Below are 26,735 nucleotides of genomic sequence, written 5' to 3'. Positions count from 1 at the left end.
CCCCATTGACTTCAATGGCGGCGATTTACCATTGAAAGTCTATGGCGGAGCTGCCCGTTGTTTTCAATGGGGATTTAGTGAAAAGCTGAGATTTCTTTTTCAATGGAGATTTTTGTATTAAAATGATTTAATGTGCATTGGTGTAACTCCGGTTTCTTAGGTCGTAGCAAGTCGCTTTTTGGACCATATGGTGTCCCAGTTCTGGCAATGCGAACTGGGAAGTTTGGACCTGCTAAACCTAACGGAACCGGATATTTTAATACGTTTATGTTTTATGCTTAATAGTGTATCTTAAGGTATGGACAAAGACCCAGAAGAGATTCTTTTGGGCCATAAGGTAGCAGATGGCCCTGGGGACGCCGCTATGTCTAGGATTTAAGTGCTGTTCAAAGAGTTTTATCACCCTCACTGTTTATCCGAAGCCCAAACCAGGGCAGGTCTTAAGTGTTCCAGTTAACACCTTTCAACAAAGGTTTTCCTGCCAGAACTCCAAATGGTAGACTGTCTGGCATTCCTGACGTAAATGTGGGGCTTCAGAAATGAGACCCCCAGAGTTCTACTGCGCATGTGCCAACTAGCAGGGGGGCATGGGTCAGAATGCTTTCCCACGTTAGTGAGTGGCTGGAGGTAATTGTAAACCAATCCCCTGTGCTTAAGGTTAAGAATAGAAGGAGAATGGTTTATAAACTGCTGTCCACCCATATATCCTTTGTCTTCGTTTGCTGATATGGTTACCTGATATCACCTGAATGATTTCCTCACTGCTGAAAGAAATGCTACATCATACTTCTCATTCCCCAACCCTTAAGTAAGTGTACTTCTTGTTCGTTACTGTATTATCTGTTGTGTTCACCTATATTCTAAGGAATAAATACAATTTATTATATCTTAAGCCTCGTTCAGTTCAAACCCAATTATTTTTGTGTAATATTAATAAGCCTGTGGAAGCTATCGTCACAAGGAGGTATTATAGTGTGTATTGTGGGGAGAATTAGTGTGTGTGTTGTTTGGGAGTGATATTCGGGAGGATTGTGTGTGCAGAAGGAAGAATGAGTGAGGGGGGAGTAAGGGAGCAGGATTGAATGAGAGGGGGTCATTGAGTGATAGCGGGGAGGGGAGGGAAGAGTGAGGAGAGTGGGTGTAGGAGGGAGCAGTGCAAGAGACCGTCGGGGGCAGAATACATGGTGAGAAGGGAGGCTGCCTAGAAGCATAAAAATCTACTTCACCACTGTTCTGTACTCTCTTCAATACTCTGTGTTACAGATCTCTCTGGCAAGAAATGGGGTCCAATGGCAAAGACTGCTCTAAATAAGATAGTATAAATGAACACAGAGAGAAATTCCAAAGAGTAACCCAAGAAAATACAAGTGAAATCTAATCGTAAGGTAATTAGTCCCATTAAGTGAAATACATAAAGGAATAGTCCATAAAAAAGCACAAAGGAAAAAAATAGGAGTACTTTATTGTGATGTTACATTTCAGAGAATATAAAATTATAGGAAAACAATTCCACTTTGTTCAGAAAACCAGAAAGTCTTGGTCCCAGGTGGACTGAATTTTTATTGCAAATAAGTTCCTTAATACACAAGTAAAGAATATAGTTACTTATTCTATTCTCTACTGTAAGACGTGCCACATTGCCCAATATTTGGGTACAGTGCCCAGATTGTGACCATGCACTACAGAGGTGAGATTCCCCCAACTCCAATTTGCTACACACTCCAAGAGAGATTATTGTGATCAGAGGTGGAATGAGAGGGGTGAGAAGGGTCGCTGCCCAGGGAGTAGCCTGACAGGGGGTACAGAAATCTCTTTTGGTGCATATATTGCGGAGCTGCATTGATTGACTTGTCAATCAGCTCTGCTGCCTATCCCATTGACATCATGATCCGGCACTGTGATCAGCTGCAGCGCTGACCCAGGTGTGTTAGTGCAGCACTTTACAGGGAGGGAACAGAGGTTGTGGATGACAGATGCTGGGGATAGGCCATGAGTACGGGCCAGAGTAAGGTGGAGACTTTCTGTACTCTGCATACAGGACACTGCATGCATGACAGTGTCTGTGTGTGTGTGTGTGTGTGTGTGTGTGTATTCCAAGTGTCAGTGTGCATAAGTAAGTGTGCTCTGTAAGTATGCCTGTGTGGCAGGTATAGGGGGGTGGTTCAGCTGGAGGAACTTATCCAGGCACAAAAGCACATAGATGCCCCAGATTATACCACCCCAAATGCTGATAATATCCTGCTGCACTTTACAGAAGATGATGCAGATGTCAGTGGGTGGTGGGTTCATTAAATCCATCCATCATATCATAGCCACACTGTGCATATGATGTACTGAATCAATCACAGGAAGACATCTCCATGGTAGGGGTAGAAGTTAACAGAATATGTCCAGCACTGTGGTGTGTAGCCCATAAATAATAATTGTGCACATTACAGAACATACTTGCAACTGCAAGATCATTTTGCTGCTTGTAGTGTTTGCTCTTGTCCTGTGCAGTGTTGTCGTAGATCCGTCTCTTCAGTGTTCACTGCAATAAAAGTAAGACATTGCATTAATATTACAGAAGTTTGGGAGCTGAAATCCCACTATGCTGCAGACATTTTCCCTTTGCATAAGATTCTTGTGATTATATCTCAATGATGATCAATAACAACTACATCATAACACAGCCGCTCAATACAAAATATGTATTTGCTATCAATGGTCATGGAGGCCAAACGTCACACAATGTACAGATATACTGCTGCGGCCGAGTTTATTCGAGCATTTGCCCGTTCTTGGCCGCAGCAGTAACCTGGCGCGCGCCGGAGGGTGCCGGGCGCACGCCGAAGCAGCGGAGGAGCGCCCTCCGATCGGGGCTTTCTCCCTTCCGCTGCCGGGTCCGTCGGGTCCCCCGGAACCCCCTGCCGCTGTCCCCCACATCGCGGGACACCAGTGCTCCCTCGGGGAGCCCTGGACGCGCGTGCAGGGGGCGCAGGCACCCGATGACGCGTGACCGTGCATCGGTGATGCGCGGCACGCTGAGGGAGTGCGGCTAGCACGCCGGGGCATCCCCCGGCTTGCGGTGCTAGCCGTGCTTCAATAAAACGTGTCGGTAGTGTAGCAAGGATTATTTCTTCCTCTGGTGCATTATGATGGGATGTGTTGTAAGATTCTGCATTATTAGCATCACTGAATCTTTTGGAAACTGAGTAATATTCTATGTTTTAATGCAATATTATGGATGATCAGCCGGTAAAATAAAGCTTACTGTATCTGTAGCCATGCTCTACCCATGATGTGCTGAATCAATGACTGCAGAGTGATTCAGAGTGGTAAACATGACTGGAACTCATCTCTGAATAGAGGACAGAACAGCAGTGCAGAGTAGGAGGTGAATGTATCTCAAATGGAAGACTTAGTAGCTGTGTGGGGAGTAGACAGTACAGACTGATCAAATAAATAGTTAAAGGAGTATCTTCAACATTACTTGGCTTTGTTATCAACATTGAAGTTTCTCTTGTTTTTTCTGTTCTTTAAATCACTACTACTGATGCCATGTGTAACCTGTACTGAGAGATATACTCTACTGGCCTAGATGAAACCATATGATGCAAACAGGATTCATCCCACTCCAGATTCATATGATTGCACCACTTCAACCTTTAATAAAACACATAGAACTACAGCAGTGCGCTACTGCACATGTTCTTGTTATGAATGGTAGTAGATGTGGTCCTTGGGTCAATACTTCATACAGCAGCCACACTCTACTCATGATGTATTGAATCAACAAAAACCTGCATGGTACAGATCACAGGAAGGGTAGAGTAGAGGGGAATATGTCCAATGCGAAACCCTTAGCAGCTGGATTGTGTGGAGTCAACAAAACGACAAATACTAAATGAGAAATATACACATTGCTTATCTGTCTCTGTGTAGTCATTTTCCTCCTCTTCAACTGTCTTTCAAAATTTCTCTTCTGACAGAAAAGAAACACATGGCTTCAATATTCACTGTTCTTCCCTCCTGAAATAAAAGTTAAGCATTGCATGGTTATGATCATACATACAATGAACCTTGCGCCAAACCATGTGATCCAAAGTAAATCCACCTCCCTCCCATAGCTGTGTTCCTTCTAGAGCTTCTACCACACAAGTCATTAATGTTCGTGACACTGTACTGCAGTCACAGTCTGCACACAAAGTACTGAATCAATTACATCACACTGAAAAGGCAGTCTACATGATGCAATAGTTAACCATAATAACTCTGTCATGCAAATGACAGGAAAACCTATATGTATATCATTAGGGGAGAGGGGAAAAATAATTAAAAAATAAGTGCGACAAATAAAAACAGATTATAGGAAAGTAAATCCTTGCCCTGGGAACTTTACAATCTAATAGAAATGTTAGAAGACTTAAAGAGAGGCAGCAGTTGGGGGAAGAAGTGCAGTAGATGACAATGCTTGTCCTTAATGGTGGGTACAATTAGTAGAAAGCACATCTTGGGAACAATAGTTGTTAGCAGTGACTGTGGGTGTGGGACAGTAGCCACGAGTCAAAGTTTTTGAAATGCTTGATTTAAGTCGTGAATTTTAAGATTGGTCTTACATGTGGGTGGAAGAGGTTATGTTGGCATATACTGAGTGTGAGGAAGTTTCACATGTACGGTGCAGTGATGGAAAATGGTTTCAGGCAAGTGAGAGAACAGTAGAGGTGAAAGAAGTTTACAGGAGACAGTTATGGTTATAGTGCAAGAGACAAGCAAGGGCATAACGAGAGATCAAAGATGATATGCAAGAAGGAGCAGATTAATGGAGAGCCTTAACAAAAAGGTAAGGAGGAGAACTTTGTAGGTGATACAAAAACTTGATGGGATGCCAGGACAGGGATTTAAGGAGATGAGCAGAGACTGTTGTGGAAGAAAGTGAGATAATTCAAGCAGCAGAGTTTTGCATAGGAGAAAGTTGTGAAGCATGGAGGCCTGTTAGTAGTATGTTAAAATAACCTATAGGATAACAGTATACATTGGAGTTTTAGCAGTAGGTTGAGAGGGGAAAGGGAAGATCTTGGCAATATTACAGAGAAAGAGGCAACACATTTTACCCATAGCCGTGCATGTGAATGGAGATGGAATTGAAGAGCCAAATGTTACTCCTATGCAACATGTTTGATGACAAGATAGATGGTAGTACTGTTTACTGTGATGGAGAAAGGGGATAATATGAGCCCAGTTTTAGACATTAAGTTTAAGGCAGTGGAGTGCCATCCATGAGCATATAGCCAGGAGACAACCCAAGAGTAGGGACTGGATTGCAGGAGTGAGAACAGGGGTGGATAGATTTGTGTGTGTATCATCCGCATAGAGATTATATCTAAGGCCAAAAGCATTGATGAAGTCACCAAATGATAGTATGTAGAGAGAAAGAGAGATCTCAGAACAGAGACCTGATGTATACCCACAGACAGATCAATAGAAGACGAAGACATGTTAGCAACAGAGATGGAGAATGTGTGACAGGAAAGTTATGATGAAAACCAGGATAGAACTTTGTTACTGATACCAAGAGAGAGTTTAGAATATGAAGGAGGAGAGTGATTGAGAGCATCAAACGCAGCCGATAGATCAAGTAGGATTAGTAGGGAAAAACCTTGGGAATTAGCTTTAAGCACAGTCTGTAGAACGTGCTGTACGAAAGGCAGGTTGTAAAGGATCCAGGAGGGCATGTGATTTAAGAATGTTGACACTAGCAATTAGAAGGCAAACAGCATGAGGGATACAGAGCGGTAGTTAGTAAGGCACATAGGGTGTAGTTTGTTTCTGACAAAAGGGTGACCGCTACAGGCTTAAAGTAAGAGGGCAAAAATCCAGAGAATAGGGAGAAATTGAAGATGTGGGTGAGAGTGGGGACTAAGAGATGCAGTAAGGTGTGAGGGGATACGATCTAGAGGGCATGTGGTAGAGGGAGAAGAGAAGATGATTAGCTTCCAGCTCTGTAAGAGAAGAAAAGGAGTCAAGTGCAGAAGGAGATTTGGGTAGAAGGAGAGAAGGGGGAAGGACAGAAGGAATCTCCTTTTGGGTGGCATCCACCTTGCCTCTGAAGTAGTCAAATGCTTGAGGAGAAGTGAAGGAAGGATGGCAAGTGGGAGGAGAAGGTCAGTGGAGGGAGTCAAATACAGAGAAAAAAACAGCGTAAATTAAATTTGAGTGTTGATGAGTGTGGAAAAAAGTAGTGTATTTAGCCCTAGAGAGCAGCTTTATACAGGACAGGAGACATTTTTACTGTAGAAAAATCAAACAAAGTGTGAGATTTCCTCCGTAGGTATTAAGAACAGCGAGTGGAAGTGTGATGAGTGTGTTTGGGAATTTAGCCAAAGGTGTGAGTTAGAGGGATGAGTGTGTCAGAGCCTATAGGGGGCATATAGATAGGAGGATAGCATTGTAAGAGTTAATAAGATTGTTAGTTTAAGCAGAAAGAGAGAGAGAGAAGAGAGAAGAGAGGTTAGAGTAGATGTCAGAGGAGAGTTTAATTAAGCAGAGGCAAATCAGTGGGACAGGTAAGATGCGGTGAGGGGAATGACTGATTGTGACTGATGAGAGCAGAAGAGGTTATGTACAACTAGAGCCTTGTTAGTAAGAGTGGACATTCCAGAGGGCACAGGAGAAGGGAAGAGAAAAGTAAGGAAAGGAATGTGGATTACATTAGATAGGTTAACACTCTTAGTAGGGAGGCCTGATGTGTATATGAGCCGGTCCAAGATTATAAGAGATATCCCCCAACATCAGCGAGCATAGAAGGAGACACAGAGATAGGTGTAGAGAGAGACAGAGATAGGGATATGTAGAGAGAGAAGGGCATCAAGAGAATGAGACAGATAGGCGTAGAGAGAGGAGACATAGAGAGAGGGGGCTTTGAGAGGGGGGCGTAGAGAATGAGGGAAGGTGGAAGAGAATAGGATGTGCAGGAGAGCATTTCATTGAGCAGTGCAGAAATAGCTGCAATAGAGGTCTGTACAAATGGTGCTTTGTGTAGACACATGCAAAGGTAGGGGAAGGAAAGTGTATAGAACATGTGGATAAAAGCAGGAGTGTGGAAGTTAGAGAAATTAGAAAAGTTTTACAGAGCAGTGAGGAAACAGTAAACAGAAAGAACAAGAGAGAGGTTACATTGGGATGACGTGCTGTGGTAGAGAGAAATGCTAGGAGAGAGCCTCCAGATATTAGAGGACATGAATTGAGAGAGCAAATGTATAAATCAAAACCGGAGGGGGAGGTATAGCACGAAAGCTTGCACAGCAGTTGATGAAGATTATAGTCTTAAAGTTGCGTGTACCTGTCAGGGCACTCAAGAAGGTCAATGCTCACAAGTGCAGAGTTCATGAAGAAATGCTGAATCCAGTTCCCCTCCAATTTAATTTTAATATAACTTTTTCATTCTTCATTACTGCAAAAAGCAAACAAAACAAAACCACATTGCATTACTATTTTCAAAATGGATTGAATGACATATTCAACAGTAACTGTGTGATGCCAATATTGCCTTCTCACTCGTAGGCCAGTACGGTCAGGTACCCAGTACTGATAAAACAATAAGTGCCCGTACTAAGTACCAATATGAATTATAAGGAAATGTAAAATCTCCAGGTCTCTCTCCATCTCTGCAACAGATATATGGATAAGCCCATATTAAGGCATCACGTGACCGGAGCCGTCACTGACTGGGTATACGCAAAGATGCAGGGAGATGCAAAGAAAGGGAGGGAGAGAGACAGGGAGAAGATGGGAAACGGAGGGAGGCACGGATGGCAGGCCTCTCTCTTTCACTGGTGCATGCAAGGAGCTGGTCCCAACATCCACAAAGTGTGTGTGTATTATTGGTTGTGTTTTATGGCGGTAGGAGGATAGTGTGTATATTGTGTGTGTGTGGGAGTATTATATTGTGTGTAGGGTATTATAGTGTGTATATTATGTTGAGGTGCAGAGGAGAGTGTTAGATTGGGTATCTTGTGTTAGGGGGTATTGTGTATATTGTGTTTAAGACTATAATATTATTGGGGAGATTATTATTGAGGAGGTATTAAAGTGTGTATTGTGGGGAGTATTAGTGTATGTATTATTTGTGGGTGACAGATGCTGTGGGTAGGCCAAGAGTACGGGCCAGACTAAGGTGGAGACTTTCTGTACTCTGCATACAGGACTCTACATGCACTGCAGAGGTGAAATTCCCCCAACTCCAATTTGCTACACTCTCCAAGAGAGAATATTGTGATCAGAGGTGGAAGATGAGCAGGGTCACTGCCCAGGGAGTAGCCTGTCAGGGGGCATGGAAATCTCTTTTGGTGCGTATGTTGCCACGTGGCATTGATTGACCGGTCAATTAGCACTGCTTCCTATCACAGTGACATGATCCGGTGCTGTGATCGGTTGCAGCGCTGACCAAGGTGTGTTAGTGCAGCAATTTACAGGGAGGGAACAGAGGTTGTGGGTGACAGATGCTGGGGGTAGGCCAAGAGTACGGGCCAGAGCAAGGTGGAGATATTCTGTACTCTGCATGCCCATCCTGCATGCCCAGGACTCTGCATGCATGCCAGTGGCTGTGGGGTGTGTGTGTGTAGGTATGCCAAGTGTCAGTGTGCATAAGTAAGTGTGCTGTGTGTGTAAGTAAGTTTGCCTGTGTGGCAGGAGGTGTAGGGGGGTGGGGGGCGGGGGGCGGTTCAGCTGGAGGACTTTACCCAGCACAAAAGCACATAGATGCCTCTGATTATATCACCCCAAATGCTGATAATATCCTGCTGTAGATGCACTTTACAGAAGATGATACAGATGTCATCAGTGTTTGGTGGGTTCATTAAATCAATCCATCATATAATAGCCACACTGTGCATATGATGTACTGAATCAGTAACACCAATCACAGGAAGACATCTCCATGGTAGGGGTAGTGTTGAAGTTAACAAAATATGTCCAGCACTGTGGTGTGGAGCCCATACATAATAATTGTGCACATTACCAGAACAACATATTGTCAACTGCATGATCATTTTGCTGTTGTAGTAGATCCGTCTCTTCGGTGTTCACTGCAATAAAAGTAAGACATTGCATTAATATTACAGAAGTTTGGGGGCTGAAATCCCACTCTGCTAATGACAGTTTCCCTTTGCATAAGATTCTTGTGATTATATCTCAATGATGATCAATAACAACTACATCATAACACAGCTGCTCTATACAGAATATGTATTTGCCATCAATGGTCATGGAGGCAATATGTCACACAATGTACATATATAGCAAGGATTATTTCTTCCTCTGGTGTATTATGATGGGAGGGTGAGATTCTGCATTATCAGCATCAGTAAATCTGTAGGAAACTGAGTGATATTCTATTTTTTAATGCAATATTAGGGTAAAATAAAGCTTGCTGTATCTATAGCCATGCTCTACCCATGATGTGCTGAATCAATGACTGCAGAGCGATTTAGAGTGGTAAACATGACTTGAACTCATCTCTGAATAGAGGGTAGCACAGTAGTGCAGAGTAGAAGGTGAATGTATCTCAAATGGAAACCCTTAGCAGCTGTGTGGGGAGTAGACAGTACAGACTGACCAAGTAAATAGTAAAAAGTAGTAACTTCAACATTACTTGGTTTTGTTCTCCACTCCTGTTTTTCTGTTCTTTAAATCACTAATACTGATGCCATATGTAACCTGTACTGAGAGTTATATACTCTACTGGCCTAGATCAAATTAAATGATGCAAACAGGATCCCTCCCACTCAAGATTCATATGATTGCACCACCTCAACCTTTCATAGCAATAACATAGAACTGCAGCAGTGCGCTACTGCACATGTTCTTGTTATGAATGGTAGTAGATGTGGTCCTTGGGTCAGTACTTCATACTGTAGCCACACTCTATTCATGATGTATTGAATCAACAAAAATCTGCATGGTACAGATCACAGGAAGGGGTGGAGTAGAGGTGAATATGTCCAATGCGAAACCCTTAGCAGCCGGATTTTTTGGAGTCAATAAAACGACAAATACTAAATGAGAAATATACACATTGCTTATCTGTCTCTGTGTAGTCATTTTCCTCCTCTTCAACTGTCCTTCAATTTTCTATTTTGCAAGAAAATGAACACATGGCTTCAATATTCACTTCTGTTCTGCAGTCTTTCCTCTTGAAATAAAAAAGTTAAGCATTGCATTATTATTATTATAATTATTATTGACGATACATACAATGAACCTTGCTCCAAACCATGTGATACAAAGCAAATCCACCTCCCTCCCACAGCTGTGCTCCTTCTAGAGCTTCTACCACACAAGTTATTCATGTCAGTGAAACTGTACTGCAGTCCCGGTCTGCACACAATCTACTGAATCAATGACATCACACTGTGTCACACAATGTCATGCTAACGACAGGAAACAATCTTTGTATATATCTTTGTATATATAATAATAATAATGATAATAATAATAAAAAAAATAAGACAGGACAGACACTCCTACATTGCAATCAATAGAAAATAACTGGGACAGGCACTTCAAGGATGCATACGGTCCCGGATAAACTGTAGCTACCTATACACGTGTGCCTTGTCTCTAGACTCTGCATATATCTCTATTTATATACCACCCATTGTGTACTCAGCGCTTTACAAGAGAGACCAAAAAGTACAGGAAATTATTATACAATAAGTTCAACAAACAAAAACAGACAATAGGAAAGTAAATCCCTGTCCTGGGTAGTTTACAATCTAAGAGAAATGTAAGGAGACTTACAGAGAGACAACAGGTGGGGGAACAAGTGCAGTAGATGACAATGCTTGTCCTTAATGGTGGGTACTTGTAGTATAAAGCACTTCTTGGGAACAATAGTTAGTGACTGAATGAGTGACAGTAGCAACGAGTAAAAGCTATTGAAATGCTTCATTTAAGTTGTGAATTTTAAGGTTGATCTTAAATGTGGGTGGAAGAGGGTATGTTGGCATATACTGAGTGTGTGTGAGTTTCACAGGTAAATTGATGGGAAAGGGTTTCAGGCAAGAGAGCGAGTGCGCAGTAGAGGTGTAAGAAGTATAATGGAGACAGTTATTAGTAGAGCTTAGGAGACGAGGAAGGGCATAACGAGACCAAAGATGATATGTAGGAAGGAGCAGATGAATAGAGAATAGTGTTGGACTGGGTCCTCAACTATAAAAAAATGGGTAACGGGTACCCGGCCAAAATGAAAGGTTCTACCCGGTCGGGTACACGGTTTGGCACTTACCTTCCGGGTGGCGGTGACATCTAGGATCAGCAGCAGTCCTGTGACGGTGGCAGCATCTGTGGTGTCTTCAGCCGGCGGGGGAGCTGCAGGCTCACAGACACAGCTTACCTGCTTCGGTGCTGTGGAAGTGATTCCTGCAGCTCCCCCCGCCAGGTGAAGACACCTCTGATGCTGCCAACATCAGAGGACTGCTGCTGCTGATCCTAGATGTCTTAGGAAAGGTAAGTATAAAAGATTATTTCCAGCTGCCCTGACATTACCCGACGCCGGGTATTACCCGGCCAAGTCCACTTCTCAGTGGCCGGTTTCGAGTAATGTCCGGGTAGCTGGAAATGTGTTGGGTAACGCCGGGTACTCGGTACACCACTAATAGAGAACCTTAACAAAAAGGTAAGGAGGAGAACTTTGTAGGTGATCTGAAACTTGATGGGAAGCAAGGAGAGGGATTTAAGGAGGAGGAGGAGGAGATGAGCAGATACTGTTGTGGGAGAAAGGGAAATTATTCAAGCAGCAGAGTTTTGGATAGATTGCAAATGAGAAAGTTGTGAAGCAGGGAGCCCTGTTAGCAGTATGTTAACCCATACGATAAGGGCATGCATTGGCGTTTTAGCAGTAGATTGACAGAGAAAAGGGCAAATCTTGGAAATATTACAGAGAAAGAATCGACAAACTTTAGCCAGTGTCGTGAATGAAGATGGAAAGGGAAGAGTCAAATGTTACTCCTAGGCAATGTGCTTTCATGACAGGATGATGGTAGTACTGTTTACTGCGATGGAGAAAGGTGATATTAGGCCAGATTTAGGGGGAAATATGAGGAGCTCAGTTTTAGACATTAGGTTTAAGGCAGAAGAGTGTCATCCATGGAGGATATAGCCAGGAGGCGAACCGAAACTAGGAACTAAATTGCAGGAGTGACGGTAGGGTGGATAGGTGTGTGTATCATCTGCATAGAGATGATATCAAGGGCCAAAATAGTTGATAAGGTCAACTAGTGATAGTATGTAGTGAGAGAGGTCCCAGAACAGAGTCCTGAGGTATACCAACAGACAAAACAACAGGAGACAAAGACACGTTAGCAACAGAGATGGAGAATGTGTGATGGAGAAGTATGATGAAAACCAGGATATAAGTTTGCTGCGGATACGAAGAAAGAGTTTAGAATATGAATGAGAAGAGTGATTGACAGTATCAAAAGCAGAAGAGAGATCAAGCAGGATTAGTAAGTAAAATGGACCTTGGGAATTTTCTTTATGTACATAATTGGTTACATTGGAAAAGGCAGATTGTGAAGGGCCCAGAGGAGCATGTGATTTAAGAATGTTGATCAAACGGGAGATCACAAGACGTTCTAGCAATTAGGAGGCAAATGGTAGGACGGATACAGGGCGATAGTTAGAAATTCACACAAGGTCAAGGTTATTTTTGAGAATAGGGGTGACCACTGCATGCTTAAAAGGAAGAGTTGAAAGAGCCAAAGGATATGGAGGAATTGAAGATGTGGGTGAGAGTGAGAATATAGGATTGAGAGGGCATGTGGTAGAGGGAGAAGAGAAGATCAGGTTCCAGCTTTGTGACAGGAGAAAAGGAGTCAAGAGTGCAATGAGATCTAGATAGAAAAAGAGAGAGGGGGAAGGGAGAGAACGAATCTACTTGTGGATGGCATCCACCTTGCCTCAAGTGAGCAAAGGCTTGAGGAGAAATAAAGGATGGATGTTAAGTGGGAGGAGAAAGTCAGTGGTGGGACTCAAATACATAGAAGACAGTGTGAATGAAATTGGAGTGTTGATGAGTGAGGAAAAAGTAGTGTTTGACCTTAAAAAAAGGAGCAGAGTTTTACAGAACAGGACAAAGGTTTAGTGTAGAAAATCAGACTGTGAGATTTCCTCCATAGGTGTTAAGAGCAGCAGTGTGATGTGATGAAGTGTGATGAGAGCGTGCTTGTGAATTAAACCAATGCATGGGTTAGGCTGCGTCTATAGTAAGCACGCAACAGAAGGCAAAGTTAGCGCATGCCTGTCGCTCCAGCAATCCCCGCATTGAGGTCCGAGGCGACGGGGAGGCCCTGCATCGCTCGCACGCACTGTGGACGACCAAGCGTGTGCCCATGATAATCACGGCCTTAGAGGGATGAGTGTGTCAGAGCCTAGAAGGGGCATATAGATGATGGAGGAGGAGGGAGGAGGAGATGATAGCATTGTAAGAGTTAACAAGATAGTTAGTTTAAGCAGAAAGTGAGGAGAGGTTAGAGATACGGGTAGATGTCAGAGGAGAGAGTTCAATTAAGCTGAGGTATCGAGTAGGACAGGGGTGAGGGGAATGAGAAGTGGTGGATGATGAGAGCAGAAGAGGTCATGTACAAATAGACCATGTTAGTCGTAGAGCAGACATTCCAGAGGGCACGTGAGAAGGGAAGAGTAAAGTGAGACAAGGAATGTGGATTACATTAGATGGGTTAATACGCTTAGCAGGGAGGTGGAGAGAGAGGCAAGAGGCAGAGGGTGGTGTAGGGGTAGAGGAAGAGATGTTGCATGTACCTTGTCAGAACATTAAAGAACGTCAATTCACACTGGTGCAGAGTTGATGATGAAATGCTGAATCCAGTTCACGTCCAATTCAATTTTAACAGAACTTTTTCATTCTTCATTACTGCAAAAAAAAAAGTAAAAAACAATGCATTACTATTTTCAAAATGGATTGAATTCCCCCACCAATGACTATGTGTTACCAATATATCCCTCTCAGTCCCACTGCAGCACATACTGTACCAGTGTGAAAGTAAGAAGGTACACAGTACCGGTAAAACAATACGTGCCGGTACTATGCACCATATGAATTATAAGGGGATGTAAATCTCCCAGTCTCTCTCCATATCCGCAACAGAGCGGGCTCCGGTCAGTGGCATGGATGCCCATATATGGGTATGCTCATATTTGGGCATCCCATGTCACTGACCGGAGCCGGCTCTGAGTATAGGGATATATGCGGAGACGCAGAGGTGCAAGGAAATGGGAGGAGGCACGGTGAGAAACAGGGAGAGACCACAGGAAGATAGAGGGCAACAACTTCCACAAGGTACTTGTATGGGTATAATTGTTTGTATTTTGTGCAGAGGGGGTAATTTCAGATAAAATACAATTCTCCACCCTCTACGAAACAATTCCACTTTGTTCAGTAAGCCAGAAAGTCTTGGTCCCATGTGGACTGAATTTAATGCAAATAAGGTCCTTAATACACAAGTAAAGAATAAAGTTACTTATTCTCTACTGTAAGAAGTGCCACATTGCCCACTATTTGGGTCCTGTGCCCAGATTGTGACCATGCATGGCAGAGGTGAGATTCCCCCAACTCCAATTTGCTACACTCTCCAAGAGAGATAATTGTGATCAGAGGTGGAACTAGGGGAGGGTGTGAGCAGGGTCACTGCCCAGGGAGTAACCTGACTGGGGGCACGGAAATCTCATTTAGTGCATATGTTGCGGCACTGCATTGATTGACCGGTCAATCTGCACTGCTGCCTGTCACAGTGACATCCTGATCGGGCACTGTGATCAGCTATAGCACTGACCCAGGTGAGATAGTTCAGCACTTTACAAGGAGGGAACAGATGTTGTGGGTGACAGATGCTGGAGGTAGGCCAAGACTGTTGGCCAGAGTAACGTGGAGACTTACTGCACTCTGCATGCCCATCCTCTCCCTGACATCAGGGGAAGGAAGTGGCCCTGGGGTGTGTGTAGGTATGCCAGATGTCAGTGTATGCATAAGTAAGTATGCCTGTGTAGTGGGAGGTGTAGGGGCGTTAAGCTGGAGGACTTAAAACAGGCACAAAAGCACATAGATACCTCTGATTATACCGCACCAAATGCTGATAATATCATGCTGTAGCTGCACTTTACAGAAGATGATGCAGATGTCATCATTGGTTGGTGGGTTCATTAAATCAATCCATCATATCATAACCACACTGTGCATATGATGTACTGAATCAGTAACACCAGGAAGACATCTCCATGTTAGGAGTAGAGTTGAAGTTAACAGAATATGTCCAGCACTGTGGTGTGTAGCCCATAAATAATAATTGTGCACATTACCAGAACAACATACTGTCAACTGCAAGATCATTTTGCTGCTTGTAGCGTATGCTCATTCTGTACAGTGTTGTAGTAGATCCGTCTCTTCAGTGTTCACTGCAACAAAAGTAAGACATTGCATTAATATTACAGACGTTTGGGGGCTGAAATCTCACTTCGCTGCGGACAATTTCCCTTTGCATAAGATTCATGTGATTATGTCAATGATGATCAATAACTGCATCATAACACAGCCGCTCTATACAGAAGATGTACTTGCTCTCATTGGTCATTGAGGTAATACGTCACACAATGTACAGATATAGCAAGGATTATTTCTCCCACTTGTGCATTATGGCATTATGATGGGAAATGTTGTGAGATTCTGCATTATCAGCATCACTGAATCTTTTGGAAATTAAGTGATATTCTATGTTTTAATGCAATATTATGGGTGATCAGCCGGTAAAATAATAATAGCTTGCTGTATCTGTAGCCATGCTCTACCCATGATGTGCTGAACCAATGACTGCAGAGAGATTCAGAGTGCTAAACATGACTGGAACGCATCTCTGAATAATGGGCAGCAAAGCAGTGCAGAATAGGAGGTGAAAGTATTTAAAATGGAAGATCCTTAGCAGCTGTGTGGAGAGTAGACAATACAGACTGACCAAGTAAATGGTAAAAGGAGTAACTTCAACATTACTTGGCTTTGTTCTCCACATTGAAGCTTTCCTCCTCTTTACATCACTAATACTGATGCCATGTGTAACCTGTACTGAGAGTTATATAATCTACTGGCCTAGATGAAACCATATGATGCAAACAGGATCCATCCCACTCCAGATTCATAGAATTGAACCACCTCAACCTTTCATAACAATCACATAGAACTGCAGCTGTGCGCTACTGCACATGTTCTTGTTATGAATGGTAGTAGATGTGGTCCTTGGGTCTTTACTTCATACTGTAGCCACCCTCTACTCATGATGTATTGAATCAACGAAAACTTGCATGGTTCAGATCACAGGAAGGGGTAGAGTAGAGATGAAAATATTCAATGTGAAACCCGTAGCAGCCGGATTGTGTGGAGTCAATAAAACGACAAATACTAAATGGTAAATGAGAAATATACACATTGCTTATCTGTCTCTGTGTAGTAATTTTCCTTCTCTTCAACTGTCCTTCAAATTTTCTCTTTTGCAAGAAAAGGAACACATGGCTTCAATATTCACTTCTGTTCTGCAGTCATCCCTCCTGAAATAAAAGTTAAGCATTGCATTGTTATTATGATAATACATACAATAAACCTTGCTCCAAACCATTTGATGCAAAGCAAATCCACCTCCCACCCACAGCTGTGCTCCTTCTAGAGCATGCATGTCAAACTCCAGTCCTCGAGGGTCCCAAACAGGCCAGGTTTTCAGTAGGGATATCCTGAAAACCTGGCCTGTTTGCTGCCCTCGAGGACTGGAGTTTGACATCCTTGTTCTTGAGCTTCTACCACGCAAGTCATCCATGTGAGTGACACTGTACTGCAGTCCTGGTCTGCACACAATCTACTGAATCAATGACATCACACTGTAAAGGCAATCTACAAGATGTATTAGTTGTCCACACTTCCGAAATGTTACTTTTATGTCCAAATCACTTATTCCCATGACCTGATATTTGTATTTGTTATTTATAGGATTGTCACAAAGAGTTGATGAGGTCACCAAATGATAGTATGTAGAGAGAAAGAGAGATCTCAGAACAGAGCCCTGATGTATACCCACAGACAGATCAATAGAAGACGAAGACATGTTAGCAACAGAGATGGAGAATGTGTGACAGGAAAGTTATGATGAAAACCAGGATAGAACTGTGTTACGGATACCAAGAGAGAGTTTAGAATATGAAGGAGGAGAGTGATTGAGAGCATCAAACGCAGCAGATAGATCAAGTAGGATTAGTAGGGAAAAGTGACCTTGGGAATTTGCTTTAAGCACAGTCTGTAGAACGAGCTGTACGAAAGGCAGGTTGTAAAGGATCCAGGAGGGAATGTGATTTAAGAATGTTGACATTCTAGCAATTAGGAGACAAACAGCAGGAGGGATACAGGGCGGTAGTTAGTAAGGCACATAGGGTGTAGGTTGTTTCTGAGAAAAGGGTGACCACTACAGGCTTAAAGTAAAAGGGTAAAGAGCCAGAGAATAGGGAGGAATTGAAGATGTGGGTGAGAGTGGGGACTAAGAGATGCAGTAAGGTGTGAGGGGATACGATCTAGAGGGCATGTGGTAGAGGGAGAAGAGAAGATGATTAGCTTCCAGCTCTGTAAGAGAAGAAAAGGAGTCAAATGCAGAAGGAGAATTAGGTAGAAGGAGAGAAGGGGGAAGGGACAGAAGGAATCTCCTTGTGGGTGGCATCCACCTTGCCTCTGAAGTAGTCAAATGCTTGAGGAGAAGTGAAGGAAGGATGGCAAGTGTGAGGAGAAGGTTAGTGGAGGGAGTCAAATACAGGGAAAAAAAGACAGCGTAAATTAAATTTGAGTGTTGATGAATGTGAAAAAAAAGTAGTGTGGTTTGGCCCCAAAGAGCAGCTTTATACAGGACTGGAGACATTTTTACTGTAGAAAAATCAAATATCAATTGTGTGATTTCCTTCATAGGCATTAAGAACAGCGAGTGGAAGTGTGATGAACATGTTTGGGAATTTAGCCAAGGGTGTGGGCTAGAGGGACAAGTGTGTCAGAGCCTAGAGGGGGCATATAGATAGGAGGATAGCATTGTAAGAGTTAATAAGATTGTTAGTTTAAGCGGAAAGAGAGAGAGAGGTTAGAGTAGATGTCAGACGAGAGTTTAATTAAGCAGAGGAAAATCAGTGGGACGGGTAAGATGGGGTGAGGGGAATGACTGATTGTGAATGATGAGAGCAGAAGAGGTCATGTACAACTAGAGCCTTGTTAGTCAGAGAACGGACATTCCAGATGGCATAGGAGAAGGGAAGAGAAAAGTAAGGAAAGGAATGTGGATTACATTAGATAGGTTAACACTCTTAGCAGGGAGGCAGAGGCAGGGAGGCCCGATGTGTATATGAGCAGGTTCAAGATTATAAGAGATATCCCACACATCAGCAAACATAGAAGGAGACACAGAGATAGGTGTAGAGAGAGACAGAGATAGCTCTATGTAGAGAGAGAGGGACGTAGAGAGAATGAGACAGATAGGCGCAGAGAGAGGGGGCGCAGAGAGAGGAGGCGCCAAAAGAGGGGGCGCAGAGAGAGGGGGCACAGAGAATAGGATATTAAAGAGTGCTTTTCATTGAGCAGTGCAGAAATAGCTGCAATAGAGGTCTGTACAAATGGTGCAGTGTGTAGACACATGCAAAGGTAGGGGAAGGAAAGAGGAGAACATGTGGATAAAAGCAGGAGTGTGGAAGTTAGAGAAATTAGAAAAGTTTAACAGAGGAGTGAGGAAACAGCAAGCAGAAAGAACAAGAGAGAGGTTACATTGGGATGACGTTCTGTGGTAAAGAGAAAATGCTAGGAGAGAGCTTTCAAATATTAGAGGACATGAATTGAGGGAGCAAATGTATAAATCAAAACCTGAGGGGGAGGTATAGCACGAAAGCTTGCACAGCAGATTATAGTCTTAATGTTGCGTGTACCTGTCAGGGTATTCAAGAAGTTAAATTCTCACAAGTGCAGAGTTCATGATGAAATGCTGAATCTAGACCCCCTCCAATTTAATTTTAATATAACTTTTCCATTCTTCATTACTGCAAAAAGCAAACAAAACAAAACCACATTGCATTACTATTTTCAAAATGGATTGAATGGCATATTCAACAGTGACTGTGTGATGCCAATATTCCCCACTCACTCGTAGTGAAGCACATATTGTACTAGTGTTGAAAGTAGGCCGGTAGAGTCAGGTACGCAGTACTGATAAAACAATAAGTGCCCGTCGTAAGTACCAGCTCCGCAACAGTGCGGGCATCACATTAGTGACGTGGATGAACATATATGGATAAGCCCATATTAAGGCATCACGTGACCAGAGCCGTCACTGACTGGGTATACGTAAAGACGCAGGGAGATGCAAGGAAAGGGAGGGAGAGAGACAGGGAGAAGATGTGAAACGGAGGAAGGCACGGATGGAGGGAGTTCTTCCGAGCTTCTGCGGGCCTCTCTCTTTCACTGGTGCATGCCGGGAGCTGGTCCCAACATCCACAAAGTGTGTGTGTATTATTGGTTGTATTTTATGGGGGTAGGAGGGTAGTGTGTATATTGTGTGTGTGGGAGTATTATATTGTGTGTAGAGGTGCAGAGGAGAGTACTAGATTGTGTATCTTGTGTAAGGGTGTTGTGTATATTGTGTTTGGAGCTATAATATTATTGGGGAGATTAGTATTGAGGAGGTATTATAGTGTGTATTGTGGGGAGTATTAGTGTGTGTATTGTTTGTGGGTGACAGATGCTGGGGGTATGCAGCAATCCCTGCACTGAGGTCCGAGGCGGCTCTGCATCGCTCGCACACACTGTGGATGACCAAGCATGTGCCCATGATAATCATGGCCTTAGAGGGATGAGTGTGTCAGAGCCTAGAAGGGGCATATATATGATGGAGGAGGGAGGAGGAGGAGGGAGGAGGAGGAGATGATAGCATTGTAAAAGTTAACAAGATAGTTAGTTTAAGCAGAAAGTGAGGAGAGGTTAGAGATAAGGGTAGATGTCAGAGGAGAAAGTTCAATTAAGCTGAGGTATCGAGTAGGACAGGGGTGAGGGGAATGAGAGGTGGTGGATGATGAGAGCAGAAGAGGTCATGTACAAATAGACCTTGTTAGTCAGAGAGCAGTCATTCCAGAGGGCACGTGAGAAGTGAAGAGTAAAGTGAGACATGGAATGTGGATTACATTAGATGGGTTAATACGCTTAGCAGGGAGGTGGAGAGAGAGAGGCAAGAGGCAGAGAGTGGTGCAGGGGTTGAGGAAGAGATGTTGCATGTACCTTATCAGAACATTAAAGAACATCAATTCACACTGGTGCAGAGTTGATGATGAATCCAGTTCACCTCCAATTCAATTTTAACAGAAATGTTTCATTCTTCATTACTGAAAAAAAAGAAAAGTAAAAAACATTTCATTACTATTTTCAAAATGGATTGAATTCCCCCAACAATGACTATGTGTTACCAATATATCCCTCTCAGTCCCACTGCAGCATATACTGTACCAGTGTGAAAGTAGGAAGGTACACAGTACCGGTAAAACAATACGTGCCGGTACTATGCACCATATGAATTATAAGGGGATGTAAATCTCCCAGTCTCTCTCCATATCCGCAACAGAGCGGGCTCCGGTCAGTGGCATGGATGCCCATATATGGGTATGCTCATATTTGGGCATCCCATGTCACTGACCGGAGCCGGCTCTGAGTATAGGGATATATGCGGAGACGCAGAGGTGCAAGGAAATGGGAGGAGGCACGGTGAGAAACAGGGAGAGACCACAGGAAGATAGAGGGCAACAACTTCCACAAGGTACTTGTATGGGTATAATTGTTTGTATTTTGTGCAGAGGGGGTAATTTCAGATAAAATACAATTCTCCACCCTCTACGAAACAATTCCACTTTGTTCAGTAAGCCAGAAAGTCTTGGTCCCATGTGGACTGAATTTAATGCAAATAAGGTCCTTAATACACAAGTAAAGAATAAAGTTACTTATTCTCTACTGTAAGAAGTGCCACATTGCCCACTATTTGGGTCCTGTGCCCAGATTGTGACCATGCATGGCAGAGGTGAGATTCCCCCAACTCCAATTTGCTACACTCTCCAAGAGAGATAATTGTGATCAGAGGTGGAACTAGGGGAGGGTGTGAGCAGGGTCACTGCCCAGGGAGTAACCTGACTGGGGGCACGGAAATCTCATTTAGTGCATATGTTGCGGCACTGCATTGATTGACCGGTCAATCTGCACTGCTGCCTGTCACAGTGACATCCTGATCGGGCACTGTGATCAGCTATAGCACTGACCCAGGTGAGATAGTTCAGCACTTTACAAGGAGGGAACAGATGTTGTGGGTGACAGATGCTGGAGGTAGGCCAAGACTGTTGGCCAGAGTAACGTGGAGACTTACTGCACTCTGCATGCCCATCCTCTCCCTGACATCAGGGGAAGGAAGTGGCCCTGGGGTGTGTGTAGGTATGCCAGATGTCAGTGTATGCATAAGTAAGTATGCCTGTGTAGTGGGAGGTGTAGGGGCGTTAAGCTGGAGGACTTAAAACAGGCACAAAAGCACATAGATACCTCTGATTATACCGCACCAAATGCTGATAATATCATGCTGTAGCTGCACTTTACAGAAGATGATGCAGATGTCATCATTGGTTGGTGGGTTCATTAAATCAATCCATCATATCATAACCACACTGTGCATATGATGTACTGAATCAGTAACACCAGGAAGACATCTCCATGTTAGGAGTAGAGTTGAAGTTAACAGAATATGTCCAGCACTGTGGTGTGTAGCCCATAAATAATAATTGTGCACATTACCAGAACAACATACTGTCAACTGCAAGATCATTTTGCTGCTTGTAGCGTATGCTCATCCTGTACAGTGTTGTAGTAGATCCGTCTCTTCAGTGTTCACTGCAACAAAAGTAAGACATTGCATTAATATTACAGACGTTTGGGGGCTGAAATCTCACTTCGCTGCGGACAATTTCCCTTTGCATAAGATTCTTGTGATTATGTCAATGATGATCAATAACTGCATCATAACACAGCCGCTCTATACAGAAGATGTACTTGCTCTCATTGGTCATTGAGGTAATACGTCACACAATGTACAGATATAGCAAGGATTATTTCTCCCACTTGTGCATTATGGCATTATGATGGGAAATGTTGTGAGATTCTGCATTATCAGCATCACTGAATCTTTTGGAAATTAAGTGATATTCTATGTTTTAATGCAATATTATGGGTGATCAGCCGGTAAAATAATAATAGCTTGCTGTATCTGTAGCCATGCTCTACCCATGATGTGCTGAACCAATGACTGCAGAGAGATTCAGAGTGCTAAACATGACTGGAACGCATCTCTGAATAATGGGCAGCAAAGCAGTGCAGAATAGGAGGTGAAAGTATTTAAAATGGAAGATCCTTAGCAGCTGTGTGGAGAGTAGACAGTACAGACTGACCAAGTAAATGGTAAAAGGAGTAACTTCAACATTACTTGGCTTTGTTCTCCACATTGAAGCTTTCCTCCTCTTTAAATCACTAATACTGATGCCATGTGTAACCTGTACTGAGAGTTATATAATCTACTGGCCTAGATGAAACCATATGATGCAAACAGGATCCATCCCACTCCAGATTCATAGAATTGAACCACCTCAACCTTTCATAACAATCACATAGAACTGCAGCTGTGCGCTACTGCACATGTTCTTGTTATGAATGGTAGTAGATGTGGTCCTTGGGTCTTTACTTCATACTGTAGCCACCCTCTACTCATGATGTATTGAATCAACGAAAACTTGCATGGTTCAGATCACAGGAAGGGGTAGAGTAGAGATGAAAATATTCAATGTGAAACCCGTAGCAGCCGGATTGTGTGGAGTCAATAAAACGACAAATACTAAATGGTAAATGAGAAATATACACATTGCTTATCTGTCTCTGTGTAGTAATTTTCCTTCTCTTCAACTGTCCTTCAAATTTTCTCTTTTGCAAGAAAAGGAACACATGGCTTCAATATTCACTTCTGTTCTGCAGTCATCCCTCCTGAAATAAAAGTTAAGCATTGCATTGTTATTATGATAATACATACAATAAACCTTGCTCCAAACCATTTGATGCAAAGCAAATCCACCTCCCACCCACAGCTGTGCTCCTTCTAGAGCATGCATGTCAAACTCCAGTCCTCGAGGGTCCCAAACAGGCCAGGTTTTCAGTAGGGATATCCTGAAAACCTGGCCTGTTTGCTGCCCTCGAGGACTGGAGTTTGACATCCTTGTTCTTGAGCTTCTACCACGCAAGTCATCCATGTGAGTGACACTGTACTGCAGTCCTGGTCTGCACACAATCTACTGAATCAATGACATCACACTGTAAAGGCAATCTACAAGATGTATTAGTTGTCCACACTTCCGAAATGTTACTTTTATGTCCAAATCACTTATTCCCATGACCTGATATTTGTATTTGTTATTTATAGGATTGTCACAAAGAGTTGATGAGGTCACCAAATGATAGTATGTAGAGAGAAAGAGAGATCTCAGAACAGAGCCCTGATGTATACCCACAGACAGATCAATAGAAGACGAAGACATGTTAGCAACAGAGATGGAGAATGTGTGACAGGAAAGTTATGATGAAAACCAGGATAGAACTGTGTTACGGATACCAAGAGAGAGTTTAGAATATGAAGGAGGAGAGTGATTGAGAGCATCAAACGCAGCAGATAGATCAAGTAGGATTAGTAGGGAAAAGTGACCTTGGGAATTTGCTTTAAGCACAGTCTGTAGAACGAGCTGTACGAAAGGCAGGTTGTAAAGGATCCAGGAGGGAATGTGATTTAAGAATGTTGACATTCTAGCAATTAGGAGACAAACAGCAGGAGGGATACAGGGCGGTAGTTAGTAAGGCACATAGGGTGTAGGTTGTTTCTGAGAAAAGGGTGACCACTACAGGCTTAAAGTAAGAGGGTAAAGAGCCAGAGAATAGGGAGGAATTGAAGATGTGGGTGAGAGTGGGGACTAAGAGATGCAGTAAGGTGTGAGGGGATACGATCTAGAGGGCATGTGGTAGAGGGAGAAGAGAAGATGATTAGCTTCCAGCTCTGTAAGAGAAGAAAAGGAGTCAAATGCAGAAGGAGAATTAGGTAGAAGGAGAGAAGGGGGAAGGGACAGAAGGAATCTCCTTGTGGGTGGCATCCACCTTGCCTCTGAAGTAGTCAAATGCTTGAGGAGAAGTGAAGGAAGGATGGCAAGTGTGAGGAGAAGGTTAGTGGAGGGAGTCAAATACAGGGAAAAAAAGACAGCGTAAATTAAATTTGAGTGTTGATGAATGTGAAAAAAAAGTAGTGTGGTTTGGCCCCAGAGAGCAGCTTTATACAGGACTGGAGACATTTTTACTGTAGAAAAATCAAATATCAATTGTGTGATTTCCTTCATAGGCATTAAGAACAGCGAGTGGAAGTGTGATGAACATGTTTGGGAATTTAGCCAAGGGTGTGGGCTAGAGGGACAAGTGTGTCAGAGCCTAGAGGGGGCATATAGATAGGAGGATAGCATTGTAAGAGTTAATAAGATTGTTAGTTTAAGCGGAAAGAGAGAGAGAGAGAGCAGAGAGGTTAGAGTAGATGTCAGAGGAGAGTTTAATTAAGCAGAGGCAAATCAGTGGGACAGGTAAGATGGGGTGAGGGGAATGACTGATTGTGAATGATGAGAGCAGAAGAGGTCATGTACAACTAGAGCCTTGTTAGTCAGAGAACGGACATTCCAGATGGCATAGGAGAAGGGAAGAGAAAAGTAAGGAAAGGAATGTGGATTACATTAGATAGGTTAACACTCTTAGCAGGGAGGCAGAGGCAGGGAGGCCCGATGTGTATATGAGCAGGTTCAAGATTATAAGAGATATCCCACACATCAGCAAACATAGAAGGAGACACAGAGATAGGTGTAGAGAGAGACAGAGATAGCTCTATGTAGAGAGAGAGGGACGTAGAGAGAATGAGACAGATAGGCGCAGAGAGAGGGGGCGCAGAGAGAGGAGGCGCCAAAAGAGGGGGCGCAGAGAGAGGGGGCACAGAGAATAGGATATTAAAGAGTGCTTTTCATTGAGCAGTGCAGAAATAGCTGCAATAGAGGTCTGTACAAATGGTGCAGTGTGTAGACACATGCAAAGGTAGGGGAAGGAAAGAGGAGAACATGTGGATAAAAGCAGGAGTGTGGAAGTTAGAGAAATTAGAAAAGTTTAACAGAGGAGTGAGGAAACAGCAAGCAGAAAGAACAAGAGAGAGGTTACATTGGGATGACGTTCTGTGGTAAAGAGAAAATGCTAGGAGAGAGCTTTCAAATATTAGAGGACATGAATTGAGGGAGCAAATGTATAAATCAAAACCTGAGGGGGAGGTATAGCACGAAAGCTTGCACAGCAGATTATAGTCTTAATGTTGCGTGTACCTGTCAGGGTATTCAAGAAGTTAAATTCTCACAAGTGCAGAGTTCATGATGAAATGCTGAATCTAGTCCCCCTCCAATTTAATTTTAATATAACTTTTCCATTCTTCATTACTGCAAAAAGCAAACAAAACAAAACCACATTGCATTACTATTTTCAAAATGGATTGAATGGCATATTCAACAGTGACTGTGTGATGCCAATATTCCCCACTCACTCGTAGTGAAGCACATATTGTACTAGTGTTGAAAGTAGGCCGGTAGAGTCAGGTACGCAGTACTGATAAAACAATAAGTGCCCGTCGTAAGTACCAGCTCCGCAACAGTGCGGGCATCACATTAGTGACGTGGATGAACATATATGGATAAGCGCATATTAAGGCATCACGTGACCAGAGCCGTCACTGACTGGGTATACGTAAAGACGCAGGGAGATGCAAGGAAAGGGAGGGAGAGAGACAGGGAGAAGATGTGAAACGGAGGAAGGCACGGATGGAGGGAGTTCTTCCGAGCTTCTGCGGGCCTCTCTCTTTCACTGGTGCATGCCGGGAGCTGGTCCCAACATCCACAAAGTGTGTGTGTATTATTGGTTGTATTTTATGGGGGTAGGAGGGTAGTGTGTATATTGTGTGTGTGGGAGTATTATATTGTGTGTAGAGGTGCAGAGGAGAGTACTAGATTGTGTATCTTGTGTAAGGGTGTTGTGTATATTGTGTTTGGAGCTATAATATTATTGGGGAGATTAGTATTGAGGAGGTATTATAGTGTGTATTGTGGGGAGTATTAGTGTGTGTATTGTTTGTGGGTGACAGATGCTGGGGGTATGCAGCAATCCCTGCACTGAGGTCCGAGGCGGCTCTGCATCGCTCGCACGCACTGTGGACGACCAAGCATGTGCCCATGATAATCATGGCCTTAGAGGGATGAGTGTGTCAGAGCCTAGAAGGGGTATATATATAATGGAGGAGGGAGGAGGAAGGAGGAGGAGGGAGGAGGAGATGATAGCATTGTAAAAGTTAACAAGATAGTTAGTTTAAGCAGAAAGTGAGGAGAGGTTAGAGATAAGGGTAGATGTCAGAGGAGAGAGTTCAATTAAGCTGAGGTATCGAGTAGGACAGGGGTGAGGGGAATGAGAGGTGGTGGATGATGAGAGCAGAAGAGGTCATGTACAAATAGACCTTGTTAGTCAGAGAGCAGTCATTCCAGAGGGCACGTGAGAAGTGAAGAGT

The 26,735-nt window shown here is 43.3% G+C and overlaps 2 long non-coding RNA genes across 2 annotated transcripts; both read right to left on the bottom strand.

Annotated features, from left to right (window-relative positions):
- Positions 1-1,442: 1,442 nt before the first annotated feature.
- On the bottom strand, positions 1,443-13,913 carry LOC142485835 (uncharacterized). The gene is made up of 6 exons (XR_012798710.1): positions 13,801-13,913; positions 10,054-10,171; positions 8,999-9,065; positions 7,322-7,432; positions 3,902-4,011; positions 1,443-2,530 (listed from the first exon to the last, which is right to left on the bottom strand). It is a non-coding gene; the product is annotated as an uncharacterized LOC142485835 (long non-coding RNA).
- A 1,464-nt stretch (positions 13,914-15,377) lies between these two features.
- LOC142485832 (uncharacterized) lies at positions 15,378-25,605 on the bottom strand. Its single transcript, XR_012798706.1, has 7 exons — positions 25,510-25,605; positions 22,986-23,107; positions 21,885-21,967; positions 20,324-20,427; positions 18,982-19,092; positions 16,471-16,590; positions 15,378-15,450 (listed from the first exon to the last, which is right to left on the bottom strand). It is a non-coding gene; the product is annotated as an uncharacterized LOC142485832 (long non-coding RNA).
- Between the last annotated feature and the right edge of the window lie 1,130 nt (positions 25,606-26,735).

The sequence above is a fragment of the Ascaphus truei genome, unplaced genomic scaffold (genome assembly GCF_040206685.1).
Source record: "Ascaphus truei isolate aAscTru1 unplaced genomic scaffold, aAscTru1.hap1 HAP1_SCAFFOLD_641, whole genome shotgun sequence".
NCBI lineage: Eukaryota > Metazoa > Chordata > Amphibia > Anura > Ascaphidae > Ascaphus > Ascaphus truei.
This window is presented reverse-complemented; position numbering and strand designations above follow the sequence as displayed.